This window comes from Triplophysa rosa, linkage group LG23, assembly GCF_024868665.1.
Source record: "Triplophysa rosa linkage group LG23, Trosa_1v2, whole genome shotgun sequence".
Classification (NCBI taxonomy): Eukaryota; Metazoa; Chordata; class Actinopteri; order Cypriniformes; family Nemacheilidae; genus Triplophysa; species Triplophysa rosa.
In genome coordinates this window covers 5,487,241-5,510,943 of record NC_079912.1, presented here as the reverse complement: position 1 = coordinate 5,510,943, position 23,703 = coordinate 5,487,241, and positions in this window count along the sequence as shown.

The following is a 23,703-nucleotide window of genomic DNA, read 5'->3' as shown; positions in this document are numbered from 1 at the left end:
TTGTTTGTTTTGGCATGCCATGCGCTCTCTCCGGTCTCGTCTCTGTCCCCGCCCTCTCGTTTCCTCATTATTGATTGTTAATTATTTCATGCCCTGCACCTGTTCCCCTCTTGGTTTGGTTCCCTATTTAATGCCCTTGTGTTTTCTGTCCTGCGCTTGTTCGTTTTGCTATTTTGTCGTGTTTCAAGACATTGCGTCTTATTTTGCGCAAAGTCAAGTCAAGTCGTAGTTTAGTCCAGTCCAGTGTATTGTTTCTGTCGAGTCTGTGTTCTATTATATCTCTGTCAGTATTGTTTTACCCCCTCGTGGGTCTTGCTTTGTGTTTTGTAATTAAAATCTTTGTTTTCCATCACCGTCGTCTGCAGTTGGGTTCTCTTCTGTCCAGATCATGACATACTACATGATAAAATCACTGTAATGTCAAATTAGTAAACGTAATGTGTTAACTGTGATAGTGTCAAACAATTTATCCCATTCTGAATGTGATGAAAGTAATCAAGTCAACCTATAGATTCCACGAATTAATATGCTGTGCATTCAGTTGTTGATGTACAGTATATGATCACAATGTCATTGCTATAAAATGTACACAAATTGTAAATACTGTAATTTATAATAACTTACAAACGCATTTTCTGATATCACCTCTCATAAAAGATTATTCTGGTTCTGTCTAATAGAATCAAGCATTTTCTGTAAAGCTGCTTTGAAATGGTATGCATTCCTTTATTCAGTTATACGAAATACTTATAATCAATAAAATCACATTGAAAAGTCTAGTTGGTTGTCTAGAGAGAAGAGAAGTAACACAGATCTTCGTTATTGTCAAGCAGTTTCATTCCCCCCCCCCTTTTTTTTTAATTTGCTGTGTGCTCATTATTCATCGGCACGGATCAAAATGACTCAATTTTTATTTCTCTCTCTCTCCATTGAATGTGGTGACAGAGGTAGAGACTGGATGTAATTGTTCGATATCATTACTGCTCTCAACAGGCAGGAGGGGGATACTGAAACCTCCAACCCACACAGACTGATTTAGATAAGCAAAGCTACCTTTGTTTTCTCACCTATTACACCCCACTTACGGACCGGAGGCTCATTAGATTTAATGGTTAAGCGATTGTAGGTAAAAATAAATAAAACGGTATATTTAGATTTTTCTGAATAGTAGTAAACTCATCCAAACCATGAAATAACACAACTGAAACTGTGGGAATTATGTATAAATTAATAAATTAAATAAATAATTGAACACCATGTTATATTTTAAACTCTTTAAAGTTGTCACTTGCCTTGCAAAATCATACATTTGACATTTTATCATTCAGCATCTTGAAGTCTTAACTCGGGAAACTAAAAATATCAAAGGAATTTCTATGGCTGCTTTTTGTTGGTTATTTGGCCCAAGCAACCCATTTCATACATCTTTCGATACAAAATTTCCATTAGTCTTTGATTAATAAAACCCTTTTCTTGTGTGATTTTTATTCTGAATATTATTTTCAGACACACATCATTGATGCCCTCTATGATGGAGAAGGTCTGTTTTTGCCATGGGTGGTCATGTGACTCAACAGGAGGCACGAAGACTGAAACCATCTTTAAAATAACCAGCGACGTGCTAGACAAGCTCTGTCATGTGCGTGTGAGAATGTTCTCTGCACTGCCCAGCCACGGCTCATCTTCACCCTCACCAGGATGGAAATGTCACTATCCTGGCTCGAATCACCTGTCTGAATAATGAAACGCACCGCAGATTTTTATTCTCTGCCGAGATTCCAGAGGAAGACAGATGGTGAAATTAATCAGTAATAAAGCAAACGATGAGCACTACTCCCCGAATTATTACAGAGTCTGAACTGATGAATAGCACCTTATTATACACCACGCACCAGGAATTCAAATATTTGACTATCCCTTTCTTACACCATTAAACTGAGGAACTGACGTGCTTTAGGGGGGGGGACGAAGGAGTGTTTAATAAAACTGATCTGAAACTTTTAGACATAGCAAAGTCACACTGCCTGAAAAGAAAACTGTTCCTTTTACCATCGCTGGAGGTTCTTTTTTAAAGGTTAATTGTTATCAGTATTTATTTTGTTTCCTTTAACCCCTTAGCTGTCGGTCCCCTTTTTTTGAGGGTGGAGCTTACAGTTTTTCTCGATTTCTTAAACACATTTCTTGAAATTATGCCTCATATTCTCAAAACAGTGAACACAAATCCATAACATCTCACCCAATTCCCCAAACATCCTATTTTCAGGTCAAAATGAAGCTCTCTTCTCTAAACCATTCAAACTTGCTGAAAAACCAAACTTTCCCCCCAGATATGACACACAAGCCCTCAAAATCACCCACACTGCAACATAGTCTTAAACACTGGTGAGATCAATTCAAAACACTGTTATTAAAATCTCTTTGTGGGACTTAAGAATAATTTGACAGATTAGTGTTTATTAGAATATACAACATAAAAGAGTGCACATAGAGCAAAGTACAAGAATGAGCTTTAGTTAAAAATAAAAATAAAACATTACACTATTGGAAAGTAGATGAAGATGATCTTACAAGACAAGAAAAGTTCAAAAACCAAAGAACAATTTAAACTGGTCATGCAACACAATTCAGTACACATCTGCACAAATAACATTTACAGCCAGGCATTTAGCAGATGCTTTTATCCAAAGCGACTTACAGAGAAGATAAAGGAAACAAAACAGTGAGGCGATTTGTCAATAGGAGGCGATGTAAAAAATATGGCATCCTCTGCACCTTTGGCCCAATTTCGTAAAAGTGTACTATTTTCTGCAAAAATACGGAACAGGTAAAAAAGGCTACAAATGCACATTTGTAAACTTGATAATCACAAATTTGAGGGTGTGCACGTGCTACAGTTTACTGGATACAGAATAGTGAAATTTCTCTCATATAAAGTGTGTACTGTGATTATACTGTCTATAATGTTTACTGTAAGTAGTATAAAGCGCAGTAGATGATTCTAGGATGCACACTTACCTGTGCTCCTATTGATATTATCCTGAGATTCTGGTTGGTGTGTCATCAGTTTTGCAACTGAATGTTTACTGATGGACAAATGTGTGCTATTTGAGTTTACATATTGACACTTCAGTTCATTATATTGTGTGTTTGTGTTTTCTGAATGAGAACATGGTTAAACCTTTGCAAACTGAGGCTGTTTGTGTGTGGGGTTTGTACAAGTTGGTGTATTGTTCTGAGAATGTGTTTATGGTTGTCAGAAAATGGTGAGTTGTTTCATGAATTGTGTGTTAGCAATCGAGAAAAACTGTAAAAGGAACAACAATAAAAAAATTACAGGCAAGCTACAAAACTACATTTTGATTTAAAGTAAGCTGAGTGCCAACACGTTTGAGGATTTATACATTATCTACTGTAATGATCTGGTAAACAGAAGGGAAAGAAACAAACAGGTTTGAAGAAAAGCAATAAAATGACCAAATTATGGGTCAGATATTCATGACTAGCCCTTGACTCCGGAACTATGGGAGGCAAATCCTGCCAAATTTAAATAAATAAATTAAACTATGAAAATGAAAACCAGATTAGCAATTTCATTATACACAACTGCATGCCAAAATGAAAAATAAAATGAAATCATTTTATTTTCATTTTTACACTGACAATGCGTTGTCCCTGTCAAATTGAAAAAGAAAATACAATTGGTGATTTGACATTTCATTTTCACTAAAATCTCGAGGTAAGACTGCCAATATGAAAATAAAAAGGCAAATGTGAAAAAGAAATTGTAAAAACATTTTTTACAAAGGTTTTATTAATGTTCACGCGATAATACTGACACAATTCAAATTAAAATGTAAACTTTGATTTTCATTTTATTTTCTCTTCTATTTCATTTTCGTTTTCATTTTCTTGTTCACAGTCATGCAAATTACATGTTAATTAGTGGGTGTGGACGAGCGTCTGCATTACTGGGAACGCCCACAAAAACATCATATCCGTTTATTCGAACGAACGTGTGTAGACCTTGTCAGGCGCTTGGCCTTAGTAGTGGTGGGCGATACTGTAAAATTTAGTATCGATCCGATACCAAGTAAATGCAGGGCCAGTATTGCCGATTTCGATACCAATACCAATACTTTTTACTTTTAAAAAGCATTCACTTGAACTTACATTTACTTTCCTGTAAATGAAATGTCATGATTTATCAGATGAATGCATCATTAATATGCTAAATCTGAATACATTTTCATGACCACTAAAATATTTTGTGATTTGTGCTCTTAATGTGCCTGTAGGCTAATTAATCGTGAGATGTTAAAAGACTGGACATCATTTCCCTTACAGAAAAGACACACGAAATTCACATGTGCAAAAAACACATGTGATCACATGTGAAATGTGTGTTTTTGGAACATTTTGGTGTGAATTCCATGTGAATTCCCACGTGAAACCCATGGGATAACATGTAAAAATCCATGGGATAACATATGCGACATGTCTCCACATGTGATCACATGTTCTTCTCGTCACCACATGTTGCACATGTCATCCCATGGGTTTTTACATGTTATCCCATGGGTTTCACGTGGGAATTCACATGGAATTCACACCAAAATGTTCCAAAAACACACATTTCACATGTGATCACACGTGTCTTTTTGCACATGTTAAACACATGTTGTATACATGTGATCACATGCGAAAAACATGTAAAAAACATGTGAAATTCATGTGTCTTTTCTGTAAGGGGAATAAGACAGACTCAACTATACAGTGCCTTGCAAATGTATTCCTCCTTCATTTATTCACATTTTTTATGTTGCTGCCTTATCTTAAACTACTTTAAATAAAAAAAATGTTTTACGTTAATCTACACTCCATGCACAATAATGACAAAACAAAAAAAAAACTGATTTGTGACTTAGAACTTTGCAAATGTATTAAAAAAAACTGAAATAAGTACATTGCAAGTATTCATACCCTTCTCTGGGACACTTGAAATTGATCTCAGAAGCATTAGTTTTGCTTGTTGATGTTTCTACACTTTGAGTGGAGTTAACCTGTGGCAAATTCTATTGAATAAGTATGATTTGGAGTGGCACATACCTCTCAATAAAATGTGCAACAGCTGAAAATGCATACCAAAGTAAAAACCAAGACATGAGGTCAAAAGAACTGCCAGTAGAGCTCTGAGACTGGATTGTATCAAGACGCAGATCTGGGGAAGACTTCTGAAAATCTGCTGAGCAGATATTGAACGGCACACCAGAGACTCAGACCCCCGAGGAGGAAGGCATCTGCCCCCCGTCAGCAGCCCGCGAAGAAGACCTCTAAGTTGCCTTCTCCCCTCTCCAGGTGAGTCTAGCGCACTATTTAGCCTCCCTACTTCCCCCCTTAGGGCGAAGTACAGGCATTCCATCCATCACTACGCATTGGCAACTATGGTAACAGACCGGGTGGAGCGGTCTGTTGTAACCAAGTCCAGTACTGGTAGAGTCACCCCTGCTCAGGTGGACCTCTATGCTCGGACTTTTGCCCCATACGTAGTGACTCCCCTGCAGGGTCATTCCGTGTGTTGAATTCCTCACTCTTGGTTCCCCTGTCGGTGAACCTGTGACTTCCCCTCCGGTGGATTACTCCACCTGGGTTCTGTCCCCCCTATTTGGGCTGGCGAATTTTTTTTTCACATGTTGTTCTCCCCACCGGTGAGACCATGTTGATGTCTCCACATGTAACCTCCCCTTGTGGTAGGATGTGGCCTCCGTAGCACTCTCTTCAACGAGGAGAGCAATGTTCCCCCAGTGTTCCTTATGGCGCCGGGCGGCATCTCGCTAATAGAGACAAACGCCACCGTCCGTGATGGTTGTCGGTACGAGCCTCTCAGTGTATGATACTAAGTAGGTGATCGGTGAGAAAGAAGCTGATGATACCTCTGGTTGAGCTCCATGATCATATATGGAGATGGGAGAAACTTACAGAAGGACAAACATCACTGCAACACTCCACCAATCTGGGCTTTATTGCTGAGTGGCCAGACTCAGACACATGAAAACTTGAAATATGCAAAAACGTACCTTTCAACAAATCTTTCAAACTGTCAGAAACAAGATTTTCTGGTCTGATGAATCTCAGTTTCATGCATCAGGTCTGGAGAAAACCAGGCACTGCTCAATACCTTTACAATACCATCTCAACAGTAAAGTGTGTTGGAAACAGCATTATGATGTGGGGGTGTTTTGCGGCTCTCCTGTTTTTGCCAAGTGGTTGATATCTTTAGGACAACATCATGTTGACCCTGGGACAACATTTAAATCAACCAATCAGATTTCAGAAATAAATTTACAGTTTATTTTAAGTTTAATCTTACAACCAGGATTAGGTGCTTCTAGACCATTGTTTTTCACTTATCATTTCCCTCTGGTTTTAGGGGTAAGTTATGGTTAAGGTTGGGGTTTGGTGTGGGTTTAGGTTTTATTTATAAATATGTTGTCCTTAGGTCAACAAAATATGTTGTCCTGAGGACATCAACCTCTTGGCAAATTCAGGTCGAGCGTGTTTTTCACAGGGGCTCGGGCATTTGTCAGAGTAGAAGAAAAGCTCAACGGCACAAAATACAGAGATAATGATCATGAAAACCTAGCCCAGATGATTCAGAACCTCAGATAGGGCAGAAGGTTCATTCTCCAACATGACAATGATCCTAAGCACACAGCTAAAACAATGCAAGATGAAAACAATGAACATCTCTGTATAAACATGAAAATGTCTGTCTACTGATCATCTCCATCCAACCTGACAGAGTTTGAGAGGATCTGAGGAGAAGAATGGCAGAAAATTGCCAAATGCAGATGTGTAGAGCTTGTCACATCATACCCCAAAAGATTTGAGTCTGTAAAGGCGCTTTAACCAACTACTGAGTTAAGGGTATGAATACAAATGCAATGTACTTATTTTTTTTTATTTTTTTTTAATAAATTTGCAAAGTTCTAAGTCACAAATCTGTTTATTTGTTTTGACATTATTGTGCACGGAGTGTAGATTAATGTAAAAAAATAATTTAAAGTAGTTTAAGATAAGGCAGCAACATAACAAAACGTGAATAAAATGAAGAGGGATGAATACTTTTGCAAGGCACTGTAACTGGTGAGTTTGAGGAAGAGTTCACCCGGAAAGTCTGTTTTATTCCAAACACAAAAGTAGAAATTTATAGAATAGTTATGTAGCTCTGTACCATACAATAACAACCAGTTCAGTGAAGCTTACAAAAATAAAACACTAAAACTAATCCATGTAACGTCTATACATTTAATAACATTTTTACTTTCAATTAAAAAAATACATCTACATTTAATTTTTTGAAGAACAGACCAACATTTAAGTTAAATGATCAATGATTTACAATTTAGATTCTGGTCTGTTCTTCACACAAAGAGCAGCATGCTGCTGTTCATAAAACCAATAGACCACACACTACTTTTCGCTTAATCCTAAACAATTTGATTATCTATCATAACCAAAAAAATAAGGTCGTAGACACATTAAAGAAAAGTATTTTTGTATTTATTTTCCATGCTTAAGATTTTGATGGTAAATGTTGCTGTGAGGCGTTGGTGAGATTTATCAGAGGTAAACAGATACTGGCCCCCAGCTACAGTAGGAAAGAGTCGTGCGATCCACCCACTGACAGCAAACTATCACATGCTCGTCTCTGCAGATTCATACAGGATAAACGTCTTTCTGTTGACAGTTTTTCTCCCAATTACTTTTACTTTAATTTCACGACGGTCGTTTAGTTTAATTTGGAAAATGTTTTCCGTCTGGTTTCTCTGCTCGTGGGGGAGTTTTGTATCTCCACTAAAGAATGCTTGCTGAATAAACAAATGCTAAATGGAGGAGATTGTTTCGTGGAGTTGCTAATGATGCACTTGTCTGAATATTTTGGTCACAGAAAAACATGTAATCTTGTGAGATGTGCAACCACTCACACCTTTGATGTTTTTATCAGCCCTCCTTAACACAACAAAAAAAGGCTTAGAATCAAAATGCCAGAAAACATGTAAAGGAATCTTTAATGTCGCTCTCAAGGAAATTGTCAACAAAAATTACTCGGTTCTTCAATGGTTTACTCACAAAGAAAATAAGAGATGACTTAGAGAAGGTAGCTTCTACGATTGTGTGGGTCTGATTTTGAAATTTTCTTGCTGGAACCAGTTGAGAGAAATAATACATATATATATATATATATATATAGATATAGATATTTATTAATTTATCACATGGTCACATGCTGTTCTGTCTTAGTCTATTAAAGTCCAAAATGAGAGCAGAATCTGTATATAACACTTTCTTCAGTGGCACACAAAAGAAGATATTTTGAGAAATGTCTAAATGATTTGTGTTCATACCAGGCAGACACTGGGGGTAAATGTTGTTTGTTTACCAACCTTTTTCAAAGTATCTTCTTTTGTGTTCTGAAGAAGAATGAAAGCCATACGGGTTTGAAATGACATGGTGGTCATGATGAAATACATTCGATTTTAGCTAAGGCTACGTTTAAAAAGCATTTGCAAATACAAATATTAGGTAAAATATCCAGATTGTTAAAATGCATAATGGGATTGCCTCTCCAATGAAGAATACAGACAATGTGTAGAACTTGGGATAGCATGCATATGATGTCTTAAACTGCTGTCCAAGTAGGCAGCTCAGTAGGTTTAGGAACAGAACCGCAGATTCTTTTTTTTGTCAAAACTGTCAGCTATGACCTCTTTTCTCCCTCTCTCTTTCTCTTCTTCTGATGATGTGTCTTGTTTCACAGTGATTGCACTCTCAAAAATTTGGATTATAAACCTCCCTAGGTTTGTTTTTCCCCTTTTTTCTTTCTCTCTCCCCTTCTCTCAATCTCTCTCCTCCTACACATCAATATTCACAATAAGCCTCTTATCCACAGTGTTCCCCCATCATTCCCCACAGATGCCTCACACTTTCTGAAGTTCATCATGACTTCAAATACAGTCCATCTGTCACTCCCAGCCAGGGTTGGGCCGCCCGGTGGCCTTCGCTCTGGCGGTGCCCAGTGGACGGGTCTCACAGGGGGTGGGAGCAGACTTCTGTAACCCCACCTCCTATTGGGACTGAAAATGACTGACAGGGAGTTCACAGTGTTGCCACAAACAGTCAGTCAGGCCTGCTGCCAGAAATCTGGAAAGTGAACTGCTAACATATGTGAGCCACAGCTCAGTTCAACTGACAATGAGTGCAAATAAACAGAAAAGGTGAGAAAAGTGAAGATGGATTTCATTCAGACAGCTGGACAAGTGTGACGTTACTTGACCTTTGCAAGTAAACAAGTACATCAAGTAAAAACATCATTCATGTGAAATCTGTCATTTGAACTAAAGTAGGTTTAGACATTTTTAAAGAAAATGTGAGCAGTGTTTATCTAAAATTTAAAGCTAGCATGGAACGTTCTCAAAATTTAAAAGTTTTCAAGTTATAAAAAAACTTTCTTGCAGTAATGTTAAAAGAGTATTTTATCAGCATTAAATGTCACGGCTAAATGTTCAAAACATTATAAAAAAGTTTTTATTACATTGTTTGTGGACTGTTTAAAATATTCAGAAAATGTTTTTTAACAATTCAACAAGAATGTTAGCAAGACGTTCCTAAAACATATTTGTTAACTGAGTTTACAGTAATTATGCTAGAGTGTTTTGCATGGTTGCCAGAACGTCTCTTTACAGTTGCAAAAATGTTTTTTAATGGTTGGTAGGGTAGGGTGTTGCTATGCCGTTTCTAAGGTATTCCGAATTTTTTGCGCGTCCAATCCCAATTCGCCTACTTACACTATGCACTAAAAGTACATTTACATTTAAAAAATGTTAGAAGAAAATTAGAAGTGTGCATTCTGCACTTCGAATTTCTACCGGAAGTAGTAGACCATCTGGGAATACTTGGAATACTCTTTTCAACATAGGCTACTACGATGTGGGACAGACTAATTCTATTTTCGAATACTATTAAGGACGGATAGTATGCGAATTGGGACACAGCAATTGTTATGTGGTTTCTATAGGTGCTAGGTTCTACTGTAGGTGGCTTAGTAGAAATTGAAATATTCTGGGGCCTTATAAAAAATAAACTTAGCATAAATATGTCCACCCCCACAAACACTCTTGACTGGTCTCTGGATATAGCTGTTGTTCACCCCAGACAAATATCTAAAAAAACTAAATATAATTAAAAGTGTGTTGTTTATTTGACAGTTTATTAAACGCATATTTTAATGGAGAGCCTGACTAAAATACCAAGCAAGAAGATCATTTTGTTGTGTATTGATGGTGTGGTATGCCTTAGCAAACACTGCTCATAAACCCCTCTTGTTATGCACGGTAAATATATTAACAATTTAATGCCTCAGCAATATAATTTGAATCCCATTTATCACTGATAAATTGATTTAGAGTTTTCAGGCTATTAGCAACTTTGGATAAAGTTATTAATAACTCCATGACAATGACAGCCAACATTTTAATAACGGCACCAGAAAAACAGCAAGGGCTCGTTAATTCTTAAAAGTAGCCTACTGTAGTATTTATTTATTATAAACTATTCTCTGTGTTTGGGATATTTCGGATTTCAAGCATTGTGATGCACTGCTGTGATGAAACGGACACCCCTTTAGCCCCCCACCCTCAACATGCCCGGTTTTCCGCGGTCTCGTGATAGACTCCCACAGAGAATGGATGTGCGGAGAGAGGCCTGCCCAGACAGCTAATGTTATTAGTCTCATTACAGCTCCCCAGGAGATCTGAGGCGGGGGGCGGCCGCCTGATGTGCTGTTTATTTCCGATAACATCCTCGCGACTACACTGCTCCAATTACGTTCCTCATAATGAGCGAGATTATGTCTCTCTCAGAGACCCGTGTCCTTTTGCGTGAGAAGCTGTCATGTTTTAGACACGAACAATCGTGCACTGTTGTTGGAAAACACGGGAGAATTTTGATATGCATGTAAATAGCATTTGCTTTGGCAGGTGGATGGTTCAGGTGCTGTCGCAAATCACAGTAATTTACCTGGATTTGGGAACCTGGAGTTTTCAAAATACTCGTTTTGATAAAACAAGCCATGTCATTTTCTTACCATGCGCAAGTAGAGTCAGTAAATAACTTTCTCCAAAAGCATTTGAAAAGTTTCTCTCTCTATTAAACTTGCCTGAGTTTTATAACTTCTCTTTTGAATACGGTTAAAGGCGTAACGGCGACATAATTCTCCACTTTCGAGCCATTCACCAATCATCCTACAGAAAGAGAAGAAAATATAAAAATGACACATACTCGTTCAAGACCAATTACATTCTCTGATATCAGTCTGAAATGAAAACAGTGGGATTAACCAACACCCCTGGGCCATTAAACCCTGTAACACTAAAAAATCCTTTTCCTAATTGCTGTGCCAATCTCATATCCTGGCTAACACAGTTACGTTGTGACGACGTACCTGGACGCATAGACCAGTGGTGGGGAACCTGTGGCTCTTTTCAAAAATCATTTGATTTGCCAGGTGTCTTCCCAGGGCTCTCACTAAATCTTTGGTGTTTCAAGTCTTACGAAAGTCTTTACAAGTCTTTACCCTAACCCACACCCTAACTTTTGGGTGATGACGTCAGACTCGAAACACCAAGGATTTAGTGAGAGCCGTCTTCCCAGCTAGCCAAAATATGTGACTGTTAGGTAATGTCAACGTAATCTTATGACCAAATTTATGTTGTGGCGGAAAAGTGAAATTCCTAGATTCATCACCTTGACGTAACCTCGTGACGTAATCTGACAGTCGTGACAGCGTAATGGATTAAAAAAAATTGTGTTGGTAACCAGTTAGTAATTTAAATATTAATATTAATAAATATATATATAGGCCCTACCTTTATATATACTGTATATAATTGTAGTTTCTGCAATGGCTCTTTTGCAAAAATGAATTAACCAAAACTAGACAAAAGGCTCTCTGGTTAAAAAAGGTTCCTGACCCCTGGCATAGACATACTGCATATAAATTAACTAGACGCCTCATTGTCAGCTGGATTTTACGTCAACGCTGCCGCCATATTGGTGAGGGCAAAATCCGTCTACAAAGACATACGAGTGAAAGGTGGAGCTTCAGTTTTCTGGATAAAAACACAACATCGTTTTCATTTCTCAACTAATTTCAATACTTTTCTATTTACCTGGAGTACAGAAACGTTTTGGCTCCAGTTAAAGATGGTTATAGACTTGAAAATGTATTTATTGTCATACGGAACTGTTAAAAGGCTTGTCAAGCTAACATTTATGCTTAATAATTGTGTACACATCGCTATAATTGAAATTAACAATTATTTCAATTATTTTCAGTGAAATAATTTAAGATAGATTAAATGCGCATGATCAGAACACTGCTCGTTCACTTTTAAATACTGGGAATAATCAAAACAATTGCCTTTTTCTTATGACTATGTACTGATATTTCATACTTATAATGCACGGCAGTGTTATTTGTTTTACTATATCACATACATTATGTTTTACTGCTGTAACGGTTTTACAGGAATAATAAAAGAACATTTTTTCTACAGAAAAAAAATATTTCCACAGTGAAAAACATACGTTTTTATATGATACGTAAATTAAACTATATTACCTTGGTTGTTTTGTTCGATGATTCACATAAAACTCAGAAACAATCTCTACATGTCTGTGTTTTATTCTTGACTACTGCAACGTGATTATTTATTCTGTTGCTTGTCTTGTCTATAACATATCACTGAACATGGTGCCAGTGCAGGGGTTCCCAAACTTTTCATCCCGCGACCCTCAATATAAAAGTGCCAGTGACTCGAGACCCCCATTATCCTCGGAGGTGGTTAAAGTATACAAACGTTGCGCGCAACTGCGCACATGCACTTATTACAAAACATGTTTATTATATGTTTATTTAACATATTATTATATACACACGCATAGTGACAACACAAAAGAACACAGTCTAACATAATATTATTTTATAGTTATTTACTCATTACTTTACTTATTGTTATAGATAAATGATAATAAACTACTAGATGGTCAAATTTCGTCAAACAGATTCGAGTTCTGATGGATGTCCTCTTTATAACGTAAACATAATTTTAATATTTTGTTACACTTATTGATTAAATACGCTATTTCTAATATTAAAAAAAAAGATTTCTGGAAATCATCTAGCGACCCCACCCCCACGGCCTTGCGACCCCTCGGGGTCATATAAGATAAGACTGTGTAAGTTATATGGTGGACTTAATTAACATTGAAGAATTCAATAGAGTGCAGAACTATTATCACAGGTAATGAAATTACTATTTTTGGTCAAATTTCTATTTAATGTACAGTTTTATTGTGCTTATTGAAGCTACTAAGTCATTAAGCCCAAAGCGTGAATGTTTCTCTCCTCTCTTCTCGGTTTATAATTCTAAATGCTCACTTTTGTTTAGACTTGTATGTTGATTTTGAACTTTATATTTGATGTAATAAAACAAGAGTTTTTAGCGAGTCTAGTCACACCTTTTTGGCAGCATTTAAGTAAATTCTCTTGTCTAGGTAATTGTTCATAAGTAGGAAGTCATCACCCTTACACTTAAAACAAGGTAAAACTTGAATCTTTGACTCAGGTGTGTTACATGTTATGGTCAGTAAAGTGTCATTTACAAACAGTTCAAATACATTATACCCTACATTACACTGACATGTTTAGGCAGACTTTTATGTCATTCTGGTGTGTGTTTGTTGCTTAGACTGCACTGGTCTTTACTGTTCAATGTTTGTTGTTTTATTGGCTTTGCAATGTGTCTTTAAAAGGTCCTTAGAAACATTTGTTTCTAAATTGTGGTGTTATAGAATGATTTGTGCATCAGTAAGCTGGTGTATTATGTTGACAGCCTGGTGTTGTGGGTTGGACCTGGTGAAGAAGTCCATGGTCACTTTTTAGTCCGACTCCGCCCCTGATGGTGACCAATTGAAGATGGACTGGCAACGTTGTCAGAACGTACTCTGTTTCCTATGAAGAAAGTTTATTTCAAAGTCTAATGCAATGCCCTCTGTACCTTTAAAATCTAAACATTTAACTTGAAGTGCCCTCAATATTTCCATGTTAAGAATGTATTTATTACCAATATACTGTACTGAACCATCTGTTTATTTGACTAAACCCCCGTTGATAGTCTAGACATCCGAAAAATATCAGTCTATGCATAAGTTTAATATTTTAATAAATGTAAATAAACATTTTTGAGAGACAATATTGATTTCTGTGAATTAGCATGGACAAACCAGAGGCAATACTACCCAACAGATAACATAAAATAGTTATTATATTTTAATTTCCACGTCCCCATTTACGTGGAATATGTACCATTATGGAGATCTCACATTATACCTCCAAAATGTTGACATCTGACCTATGGTGGGAACCTTTGGTACTTCATTTCTTCATTTGAAAGGTTGACATTTGCATGCAATTGCCCATACAACTAAAATAATATATTCTTAATATATTTTTAAGAATTTAAAAACAACAAAAGATTAATGTCGTCATAATCTCCAGCCCCATGCCTAAGGTATTGGGTCTCTTTGACTAATTATTGCAAACGGTATTTGTATTTCAACGCACATTTGAACACTGTAAAAATATTTCTTGTTAAAAATAAATTAATTTCTCTTTGAAGTAATTAACTTGTTGAGCTGACTAATATTTTTCAGTTGAATTAACTTAACCAGGTAAGCTATTTTTTAAGTTGAACCAACAATTTGTTTACAGAAATTTTAGCCTAATTTACAACACGTGTGTTGTTTTTAACATTTATTTTCAACTTCAAATGGCCACCAAACTTATAGTCGCAATGTGAATGTAGTATACATGATCATTGTGTACTTTTTGTTTAAATTGTTATTGCGTTTTTTGCACATTTTATATGTACTGAAAGTTTACTCGGATAAACTTTTTTTTTTTTAAGGTAAACATACAAACCACTAATGAAATAACAAGAAAATAGAGACAACTGAGATTTTAAGGTTAGTTTTTCAAAAGTGTTACAACTTTTACCACGTCTGACAGGTATTATAAAAAATATGTTCACACCTCATTCGTATTTCTGATCAAAGAGCTTGTGAAAATTTAATGTTTACATTTACATTTATGTATTTGGCAGACGCTTTTATCCAAAGCAACTTACACTGCATGATACATACACTAGTGTTACTTATTCTTGCGAAAATATAATTTTACTTAAAAAAAGAAACACAAGGAACAAAGTCATATACAGTAATATTGACTGCACTGTTCATGTGACACATTTTGAAAAGTATGTACAACCATGCGGTAATTTATGAGGTAATTTTTATTTGGCGCTAAACTATTCCTTTAAACATTGGTTAATTATATGCCAATGGTTGATTCTGTATTTAACCCAACTACTTGTTAAAAACATCCCAGTCCTTTTTAGAGTTTATATTTGCTTTTTTTTTCACTCACTATCAACACAAACACTGAATAACAGACACTATTGCATTAATAGAAATGAACACTGCATGCTGAAGCTATTTTTAGAGTTTTCCGCTGCATAATTTGGTGATGATTATACCAGAGTTGTGATGCTTGTACCCTTGCGTGAGTCTGCGTGAGGATAATTTTCTTCTTGTTCCTTGTACTGTTCTTCTGACAAGCACAACGGCCACAAGAGGCCTGCGATGATTAAATCCACAGCTGTGAGGACTCAATAGTCACTCAGGAATGGTGTCAAGAATGTGAACTGGACCGGAGGCATTTTTTACATATTGACTTCCTGGCTGTTATCTCTCTGCACTCCTGTTATTTGTAGTTCAGGAGATGGATGAGGAGTGAGGGAGATGTAGTGTGAATTTGGAATTGTGAGGGGGGGGTTGGAGGTAGCATTGTTCATGTGTGTGTTTGTGAAAGGAAAGTGTGTGGGAAGGATACTGCTCGTACCCGTTTTTTATTTTTTCTTAAAGCCAGCTACCCCCCGTCTAAGACCGAACTCAGAATGCCTGTGAATCCTTTGAAATTGTTCTCACCTATTGCTTTGCACGAACAGGCAAGCAATTTTTCTGCCATGAAAACACCAAGCCCTGAGCTCTGGTTATAAAGACTCAAATAAATTTGAGAGGTTAGACATAACATCTAAAGCAGGGTTAGTCAACTGGTGGCCCACCGGCCAAATGCAGCCCGCCAATGATCTTTACCTGGCCTGCCTTAAATTACGAAAAACAGCTGTTCATCTCCCTCCAGAACTCGCACTACAAAGAATCTGCCATTCTAACCCCGGATTTCCACTGCATGCGTGTGCGGCACGTTACGGCTCCGATGCGGCTACCGGAACTGATCGCGGTCATTCAAGTCAATGCTTGTGTTTTCACCAGACGCGCCGCGGCACGTTTCAACCGCGTCCCAGAAGCGGCTCTCCACGCCGCTTCGCTAAATATAGGCACCTAGTCTATTTTTGACGGACGCCGCGTCCAAACCACACGGAATACAAAAGAAAAGTCACAAAATCATGTCAATTTCAATATAAACACCCTGTGCAAAAAGGAGAAGGCCTGGAGTTTGATTGCTGGAGTGGAAAGTGAGTAGGCCTACTATAACATCCCGTTACCAGTGCGTTTTTGTGCATCTTGAAAACCCATTAAAATGCTCAGTGACCTTGCATTTACACAGGACCTGTGGTATATTATCTGCTGTAGTAAGATATAACTACATAAGGTGTACATTAGGTGTAGTTTATGTAATGTAAATAAAGGATTTCATAGAAATTCATAGAAGATAACATAACTTCACTTGATTATTACCCAGTTGCCCAGTGTAAATGCTGTTCAAATACAGTGTACTGTTGGGAAGGTGGTTGGACTTGCAGTCTCTAGATTGTATTATGCATATGTGAATGGCCGGCAGTGACATGACCTCTTTTCCAAGGAATTGATAGCTAAGAATCACACCAAAGTTCCCAAACAAAAGCTTTTTTTATTTATCATTTTTCCCCAAAACACCTTTTCACCAACACAACAAGTACTTGTCTTTCAGACCATAATCACTTATCAGTGATATAAAATAAATAAAAAACTTGCTTACAAATGCTGATGTACAATTGCTTTCACTCTGCAATAAGCTTTGTAGTTATGCTTTTGGATCACACCATCTTATCCTGCCAAGGCACACTGCCTTCAGGAGAGTTAAAGGAGGTGCAGAAGACCTCCCTTACATTACAGGCCTCTGTTGATGCCCTGTTTACTCCCATGTGTCTCACTGGTGCCATGTGTCTCCCCAGCTGCTCTGCCTCGCCTAGCAACCTCTGGTTTTCGCTAGGGGCAAGCAGGGAATTGTGAAAGTTTATTTTTTACTTATTTAAAGTGCCTTTTATTTGTTAATTTGTGCCAATTGGTACTTTTGATGATTGTTTTTTGTTTTAAGTTGAATGGTTGTTTCATATATTTGTTCGAAAACCAAATATGAACCTTTGCTGTTTTTGAAAGCTGAATGGTGATTTTATGTTTATTGTAGCAAAGTTCAATGTAGGGAAGGAAGGAGGTGGGAACCGGTGAACATTCATAAAACTTTAATTCAAAAATAAATAAACAATAAACAGCAAATAACAGGCCGGCAGCCACCTCACGGTCGACTGCCGGCCACACGAACACATAAACAAACTTAACCTATTTCCGGGCCCGGTCCTCTCTCCTCGGCAGTCCCGTCGCTCGTCCTCTTATGCTCCCTAGCTCCCCATGAGGCATGCGGGACCGGTGCGCGTACAGCTGATACTCATTATCACTCACACCACCGGCCCCGCCTTCCTGCCCCACGGCTCTCATCCCGCCTTCCTCGCTACATTTATTATTAAAAATAAAGACAAAAATGAAGATGTTTGTCCAATCATTTTGTATTTCTTCAGTTTGTGGTCAGCGTTTTTTTTATCAATGACATTATGCTTTTACCTCAATCCAACTGCATCTGCTTGTACATACTGATGATGTGTCACGGTCTGGTCGGATATCATCTGGCACGGGGATTGTTTTGTTTCTGTCGAGCACATGGTTGTCACTGAGCTGTCGGCTGATCTCGTGCTTGTGTCCGCGTCTTTCGCCCCACCCTCTTGTTTCTATATGACTCCCCGTGCACTGGTGTTTTTACACTCCATGTTCACACGCCTGCTGGCACTTCACTCATTAGGCATTATCGTTTCTTTAATTACCCCACACCTGGTTATGATCTCCTCCTTACGTTCTCCTTATATTCCCTCCGTGTTTCTTGTCCGGTGTCTGTTCGTTGTAGATTATTTTGCCCCAGACTGCCCAGGCGTAGCTGCGGCTCGCCTGTTGAAGCTAAGTTTACTGTTCAGTGTTTGCTTATCAGAAGTATCTCAGCCTTAGTCAAGTCGTGTTTTGCATAGTCACTAGTCTAGCAGTCTAGTTCTCTTACCTTCCTTGTTCTCTTCGCTCCTCCTTCTGGTCTGCCTTCTTCAGCAGCTTGCGTTGGCGCTCCGGTCAGTGGTCACCACGGTCGGACGACTTCTCGGGGAAGGATTCACCTGCAACTTCTCCAGGCGCAGCATTTCCCCAACCTGCCAGCGCGGATCCGAGTCGAGTGAGGTCACCAGGCGCTTCCGCCCAACACTCAGCACCGGCAGCCTATCCTCGACTCTCCATGCTGATGTCTGCCATCTCCGGAGTGGAATGCTCTCAACCTGCTCATACATCTCTCTGCCTTTTGTCTGTGTTCAATAAAGACTGTTTTCTCCCGCACTTGGGTTCTCTGTGGTTCTGTCATGACAGAACGAACAGACCACTTACACGACCCAGCGGGACAGGATCCTATGCGGGTCACGCTTCAACAACAAGGTGTCCTGCTAGGACAGCAGGCGACCAGTCTGTCCGCCGCCACCCAGGGAGTTGACGCCTAGCAGACGCAGGTGGCCGCTTTGCAGCATCAGCTCGCTGAGCTTATTCGAGGTGCCAGCCACGCGGGGAACCCCCATCAATCCCCACCTCTCGGGGTCGCTCATGAGCCTGAACCGCACGCCAACAGCCCTCCGCTGTATGATGGGGATCCCAACTTCTGTCGGGCGTTTCTGTCGCAGTGCTCCCTGGTTTTCGCTCTCCAACCGTGCAGGTTTGCCACCAAGGAGACTCGGATTGCCTACGTATTGACTCTTCTCACGGGACGGGCCCGTCAGTGGGGTATAGCTGTCTGAGAGGCCCAGGATCCTTGTTGTTGGTCTTTTCGGGAATTTCGCTTGGAGATCACCAGCCTCTTCGACAGGTCGGCACGGGGCGACGAGGCGGCCGCTCAGCTCTCTCGGATTACTCAGGGGCGCGGTTCCATCACTGACTTCGCCATCCGGTTCAAGACCCTGGCCGCCGCGTGCGACTGGAACGCAGGGGCGCTGCGCACACAGGTTCCTTGACGGTCTCAGTCCAGCTATTGCGGACGAGATCGCTGCACTCGATCCACCCCGGGATCTGGAAGAACTCATTAACATGTGCTTGCGGATTGAGAGTCGCATTAATGCCCGTCGCCGGCGCAACACCTCCCCGCCTGCCTGGCGTCGTCGGGAGCCTAACCGGGAGAGCGGACGTGAGTCTGACCGGAGCGCCAATGCTGCTCCCCAATCGCCACCGGAACCCGAGCCAATGCAGATCGGACGCTCACACCTGACTTCCGCTCAGAAGCAGCAACGTCTCTCCGAAGGACTCTGTTCTTATTGTGGGAAAGCGGGCCATCTGGTGGCTCTGTGTCCGGTAAAAGCCAGCGCCCATCCGTAGAACGGAGAGTCCGGGTGGGCGCCATCACAAGAACCTCTTCGACTCTACGCACCACACTACCGTTTCGCATCACTTACGAGGGACGTACCCATGCCAGAAGAGCCCTCATCGACTCCGGGGCTGAGGGGAACTTTCTGGATAGTTCCATAGCCCGAGCATGGGGAATCCCCATTATTCCCCTGCATTCTCACCTCTCCGCCGTGATGCTGACGGGGCTGCCGCTTTCTACTGTCACCCACACCACTCCTCACGTAAGCCTTTTTCTATCGGGTAATCATTGTGAGAAGATTAGGTTGTACATCCTCGATTCCCCCACCTCCCCTCTGGTTTTAGGGCATCCGTGGTTGTCACAACATAATCCTCACATTGATTGGGTTAGCACATCAGTTTTGTCCTGGAGCCCTGCTTGTCATGTGTCTTGTCTAGGTCCTGCTCCTTCGCCAGTGTCTTTGTCTCCTGTGTTTCAGGTGGATGTCGCCGACTTGACCGGAGTTACCACGATCTGCGTGCCGTGTTCAGCAAGTCCCGCGCCACATCACTACCCCCGCATCGACCCTATGATTGCGCCACAGATCTCCTCCCGGGCACTTCTCTGCCAAAGGGTCGGTTATTTTCCCTTTCAGGTCCTGAAAGAGAGGCCATGGAAAAGTACATTCGTGAGTCATTGAACACCGGACTCATCCGCCCTTCCTCCTTGCCGGCCGGCGCGGGTTTCTTCTTCGTACAGAAGAAGGACGGCTCCCTGCGTCCCTGTATCGACTATCGAGGTTTGAACGAGATTACGGTAAAGAATAAATACCCCTTACCCATAATGTCGTCTGCCTTTGAATTATTACAGGGAGCCCGGGTCTTTACTAAGCTAGACCTCCGCAACGCCTACCACCTGGTGCGCAATCGCGAAAGAGATGAGTGGAAGACGGCTTTCAACACACCATCAGGACATTACGAGTATTTGGTTCTTCCATTTGGGCTGTCCAATGCTCCCTCCGTCTTCCAGGGCCTCATCAATGACGTGCTGGGCGACATGATCAATCGCTTTGTTTTCGTGTACCTGGATGACATTATGATTTTTTCCCAGTCTCTCCAGGAACACACCCAACACGTCAGAGGGGTCCTCCATCGTCTATTGGAGAATCAACTGTTCGTCAAGGCGGAGAAGTGTGAATTTCACTCCGATACGGTTTCGTTCCTTGGTTATGTGATCTCGCCCCGAGGCATTGAACCGGACAACGCTGAGGTCAAGGCTGTTGCCACATGGATCGTTACCGACTCTCGTAAAGCACTGCAGCGGTTCGCCAACTTTTACAGGCGGTTCATCCGGGACTTCGACCAAGTGGCCGCACTGCTCACCGCATTGACCTCCACCATGATCTTGTTCTCCTGGAACCCCCTCGCACAGGTAGCCTTTGATAAACTTAAGTCCCGATTTGTCTCTGCACCTGTGCTCTGTCTTCCAGATCCCGATCGGCAGTTTATTGTCGAGGTCGATGCGTCCGATGTCGGAGTAGGCACAGTCTTGTCCCAGCGTGCCGAGCATGATGGGAAGGTGCATCCCTGCGCCTTCTTCTCCCATCGCCTCAGCCCTGCAGAACGGAACTATGACATCGGTAACAGAGAGCTGCTGGCGGTGCGTCTGGCCTTGGGGGAATGGCGCCATTGGCTGGAAGGTACGACGCAGCCATTCTTGGTCTGGACGGACCATAAGAACCTCGAGTATGTCCGTTCAGCCAAGCGGTTGAATGCATGGCAGGCCCGCTAGGCACTGTTCTTTGGCCGGTTTAATTTCACCCTGTCGTACCGGACCGGGTCTAAGAATATCAAGCCTCATGCCCTCTCCCGCCTGTTCGAGGACTCAGACCGGGTGAGCTCCATCGACCCTATCCTCCCCGAGGGTCGGGTTGTCGGGTCCCTTGCCTGGGAAATCAAAAGGCGGGTAGAGGAAACCGGTCGCAGGGTGCAAATGCCAGGGAAGTGTCCGGCGGGTCGTCTATTTGTTCCCGTTTCGCTGCGTCCAGAGGTCCTCCAGTGGGGTCATTCGTCCAGGCTGGCCAGCCATCCAGGGATCAAGGGGACCCTGGCTTCCGTGAGTCAGCGGTTTTGGTGGCCCTCGGCCTCCAACGATGTCAGACAGTTTGTATTGGCTTGACCTGTCTGTGCGCAAAGCAAGACCGCCCGCTCGGGGCCTCAGCGATTCTGTCATCAGGTTATCACCCCCAGACCAATGGGCAATGCGAGCGAGCCAACCAGGAGCTGGGACGAAGGCTCCGCTGTCTGACATCTAGTAACCCCGCTTCCTGGAGCCAACAGCTTTCTTGGATGGAATACGCTCACAACTCCCTCCCCGTCTCAGCCACAGGTATGTCTCCGTTTCAGTGTTCTCTCGGATACCAACCCCCTCTGTTTCCTTCCCAGGAACTCGACGCTGCGGTTCCCTCAGCTCTGGCCTTTGTCCGGCGGTGCCACCGGATCTGGACGAAGGCCAGAGAGGTTTTGGCCCTAACCACGTTGAGAACCAAGGCAGCGGTGGACTGCCACCGGATCTCTTCTCCCGCCTACGTGTGTGGTCAGCGGGTATGGCTCTCCACTAAGGACCTGCCTCTCCTGGTGCCTTCTCGCAAGCTGGCACCCAGGTTCATTGGGCCATTCCGGATCACCAAGGTGGTTAACCCTGTGGCCGTATGACTCAAGCTTCCCTCCACCCTTGGTCGAGTCCACCCTGTATTCCATGTATCCAGGGTCAAGCCGGCAGTCACCTCTCCTCTCAACCCAGCCAGTTCTCGGCCCACCCCCCCGCCCCCGCGGCTGGTGGATGGTGTCCCGGTCTATACTGTAAGTAGACTTATGGACATCTGCCGCCGTAGTCGGGGCATTCAGTATCTGGTGGACTGGGAGGGCTATGGCGCAGAAGAAAGGTCTTGGATTCCCTCGCGGGACATGTTGGACCGGTCGCTGATCGTGGACTTCCACCGGAGACGAGGTGAGCCCCCCCCCTTAAGCGCCTAGGGGCGCTGGTGGGGGATTACTGTCACTGTCTGGTCGGACATCATCTGGCACGGGGATTGTATTGTTTCTGTCGAGCACATGGTTGTCACTGAGCTGTCGGCTGACCTCTTGCTTGTTTCCGTGTCTTTCGCCCCGCCCTCTTGTTTCTATATGACTCCCCATGCACTGGTATTTTTTTAAAAGTAACACTTTTTCCTTTAAGGCATGTAAGTGGTGTCTAATGTGTTTTTAACAGTCGCCATGAGTTTCAAAAACACTTTTGCCAAAACAGGAGTTTTTTGGCCAAAACCACAACAGCACATTTAAAGGATTTATAATACAAGTATAACTTAGATGTTATGCTTATATTGCAAATGAAGGAGTGGAAAACGATAGCATTACGCTGTCAGGTTACTGTCTGAAACCCACTGTCATCATAACCTTCTGAAAAAACAGATAAAACTACACAGACATCGTGTTATATGCTTATATTGCGTATGTGTGAGAGAAAAGCGATCGCATCACAAGTCAGTCACTCTCTCCTATGGTGAGTTAACCTTAAGTGACTTCGTATCCTTCAAAGCACGATGGCTTTTTATTTATAACTTGTACTACACAGATCTAAAAGAGCATGAAACAGGCGGATATAACAAATCATAGTTATGCAATCTACTTAAAAGCGCTTTTATGAAGTTCTGGAGGATATTTTGCTCATTGATGTATGTAAATAACGTAATGTGAAATTGCATTGTACTGTGGTAACAGTTACCCAGGCAGCGCGGTGCACGGTGGTGCATACGCTGCCGGTATGCAAGGACAATGGGCACGTGCTGCTAACGCTCTCCCTACGCGCTGCTGCCGCTCTCCCTACGCGCTGCT